This window comes from Octodon degus, unplaced genomic scaffold (assembly GCF_000260255.1).
Source record: "Octodon degus isolate 3935 unplaced genomic scaffold, OctDeg1.0 scaffold00076, whole genome shotgun sequence".
Lineage (NCBI taxonomy): Eukaryota > Metazoa > Chordata > Mammalia > Rodentia > Octodontidae > Octodon > Octodon degus.
The window spans coordinates 8,425,528-8,429,142 of NW_004524652.1; positions in this window are offsets into that span (position 1 = coordinate 8,425,528).

The following is a 3,615-nucleotide window of genomic DNA, read 5'->3' on the forward strand; positions in this document are numbered from 1 at the left end:
CCACGGTTACTCACAGAGCCCAGAGGAGGTGACCTTGGCTTGCTGCTGAGTTCTTCAAGGTCACTCTGGGCCAATCAGTAGGGCCAATTCCCCTGGCTGGGAAGTCAGTGGAGCCTAGTGTGTGCCCTGCAGTTGTTCAGACTTCCCAGCAGGGGGCACTGAGGCTTTAGGGCTCAGCTCCACATCTCCCTGGAGGGACAAGGGAGTGGAAATCTGGAAAGGGAGAAGGATGTCTTTAGTCCCACCTGTCTCTGCCAGGCCAGCCAGGCCGGCCAGGCCTATCCCTTCCATGTCACTGCTTCTGGAAATCACATGGGTGGGGATGGACTAGAGTCCTCCTTGAGGAAAGCCATTTGCAGGTTTATATTTCAGCTCAAACACAAAGCTGCTGCTACTCACCCAGCAATGCTGGTGGTCCTGCGAGTCACCAGTGAACAAAAACACAAAAATCCCTCCTCTCCCGGAGCTGGGGTAGGCCAGGAGGTCAGGTAATAAACCTAAGGAGCCAGTGACCTAGAGGTCGGTGAGTTCTATGGAATGAAAGGGGAGAAAAGACAGGAGAGGCCGTCCTTCCCCCAGTTCTGGGGATTGAGCCAGAGTGCTGAGCTCCATCTTCAGCCCTTTTAAAAATGCATTTTGAGAAAACAACTCACTGAGTTGCCCAGGCTTACTTGGCATTTGAGATCCTCCGGCCTCAGCCTCCCAAGTAGCCAGGATTAGAGAGAGGCCACAAGCTAGAGAGAAGCAATTTAGGTACAGTGGTCCGGGAAGATTCCTACAGGAAATGACATTTGAGCAGAGACTTGGAAAAGCAGAGAGTGGGTAAAAGCTTCCCAGTTAGAGGGAGCCGCCGGGCGAAGCACTTGAGGCAGAATGGTTGGTGTGGTGGGTTTGCTTGTAAAAAGGGTAAGAAAGGCTGGGTGCAGGTCAGTGAGGACCCTCGGACACAGGCCAAGGCCCTGCGTTCATTTGCAGCCTTGCAAAGAAGCCAGAAGCGGAGTGATCTCATATCAGTTTATTGTGGTGGCGGTAACATTAAAGAAGAAAAATGTCACTGGCAATCTCTGTCCACAGAAGCAGCTGTTCACGAGGTGTGCATTTTTGTGGTCTATCTTTAGGCATATACTTGGGAAGGTGTACATTTTTCCTTTCCTTTTTACAGAAACGAGAGCCATGCACGGTTTCACCACCATTTATTTGCTTAGCAATGTCACAAGCCGATGGTTCTGTGACAGAAAATATTGACCCACGCAGTTATTAGAATTGCTGTAGAATGTCCCATTGTCTGAATGTCAAATACGTAATCTGACCGCTTCCCCTGCTGGTGTACGCTCTGGCTGTCTCCTATTTTTCCCAGTCCTGTGGGACCTTCGTTGTTAGTGTTCTTCATGAAACTGTCTTACACCAAGTAAGTGTCAGCCTGTCTCCTGAGGTGCTGGGCCACAAACCCAGAGCCTCGGCCTGCAGGGTGAGTACCCATCCCAGAGCTGCCCCCAGCCCCTGGGCCTGCTGCATTACGATGCTTCTAGAACAGAAGAGCCGTGCCCTCGGCCGGTGCATGTTCAGAGCCTGTGGGACGCGGCTATGTCCCAGGTGGGCTTTCGGGGCTATAGGAGCCTAGCATGTGTCCTTGGAGTGAATTGTCCTTCCTAAAGAGAAACAAGCATCCTACCAAGTTTGCAGGGTTTGTCTCCAGGGCCTGGCCACACGAATATTTTTTTTCCCCATACACATCTATATATGTAAAAACAGGGGATATATATTTTTTTTTATATTTTTCCCACACAAGCAATGTTATAAAAAGCAAACGTGTGTATTGGTTAAAAAAATAAATTTAAGCCAGGTGTGGTGGCACATACCTGTCATCCCAGCACTTGAGAGGCTGAGGCAGGAAGGTTGCCTGGGCACATAGTGAGATTAAGGCCAGCCTGAGCTAAATAGTTGAGACCCTGTGTCATCCTCCTTCTAAAAACCAAAACACTGAAAAATAAATTCTCACCCCACAAATATGTAAAGTAGAAAAAGAAGACACACAACTCAACAAAAACTGCCACTGTCACATTTTTATGTGGCCAGCTTTTTTATATAGTCCAGTTCCTGCACACATTTATGGTACAGTATGTATGCTTTGATTTTTTTTACTCATTGTTGGGACAAAATACCTTACACCCAAAATTAAGGAAGGAGAGGTTTATTTAGCTCACAGTTTGTGGAGGTTTCAGCCCACACTGGGCTGGCTCCCAGGCAGAGTGGCACATGGCAGAAGGCAGCAGTTCATGGCTGTGGAAAACAGCAAAAAAGCAAAGGGAAGGGCAGCAGCTGCAGCTTCTAGCCAGCCTCTCTTCCCCCTCCCCTTATATTATAAACAAGCTTCCCTGGGGCTGGGGGTGTAGAACTCACACAATGTCCATGTCCTCCTCTTGCACAGGATGAGGATGTTTACAAACTAAGAATCCTGGCTCTCTGCTGAGTCACTTAATTAAATTTCTAAACTTCTCAAGTTGACACAATGTATCAACCAGTACAATCCACCCCTTATCAACTTGGCAGTCTTCCTGGCACTTTTTTTTTCTGGTCAAACTCACATTTTAAATCATCCTGCTGGGCTCTTTGTTCTTGACTCTCAACATATATCTGACTAAAAGCCCCCAACAATAGCCATGCCACTGCCTCAATGTTTGACTGCCTTGAGATTTCTTTTGCAAGATTAACTATACCATTGCATTTAATCTCAATCTCAGGCAAAGTCTCTGGATAGGAGCAAAATGTAGACAAACTTTCTGCCAAATCATAACACAAATCATCTGCAGTCCAACAACCAATGTAGTTTTTCTCAGCAGAAACTGCCCCAGCATGATCTTTACAGGCAGGCTTTTAATTAGAAGTTTGTGGTCTTTTAAACTCTGACCAGAATCTCTCATACAGAAGAGCTGAAGGTATTCCAGCTCCTTCCAAGCGTCTGAGTTCAATCCCCGGTTCTGCCAAAAAAAAAAAAAAAGGTATTCCAGCTCCTTGCTAGTAGGCAACATCTGTAAACCTTTCCTATCTCTTCCCATGCACCATTTTCAAAAGCTCATAATCCTCATTGTCAGGTATAGTCACAGTAACAACCCCACTCCTGGTACCAAATTTTGTTTTGGTTATTTTTTACTCGTTGGTGGGACAAAGTACCCAACACCCCAAATTAAGGAAAGGAAGGTTTAGTTAGTTCACAGTTTGTGGTGATTTTAGTCTATATTTGGTTGGCTCCCAGGCAGAGTGACACATGGTAGAGAGTAGCAGTTCATGGCAGAAGTAAACAGCAAAGAACAAAGGGAAGGGCAGCAGCTGTGGCTTCTAGCCAGCTTTTCTCCCCTCCTTATATTATAAACAAGCTACCCTTGGGCTGGGGATAATTTATAGAATGAGTTATGTAGAACTCACATAATGTCTATGCCCTCCTCTTGCACAGAATGAAGATGCTTACAAACTAAAAACCCTGGCTCTCTGCTGAGTCACTTAATTAAACTTCTAAGCTGGGGCTGGTGAGATGGCTCAGTGGTCTAAAGTACCTACTTAGAACAAGCTTAGCAAAGCACAGGGACCGCGGTTCAATCCCCCAGCACCACATGCCAG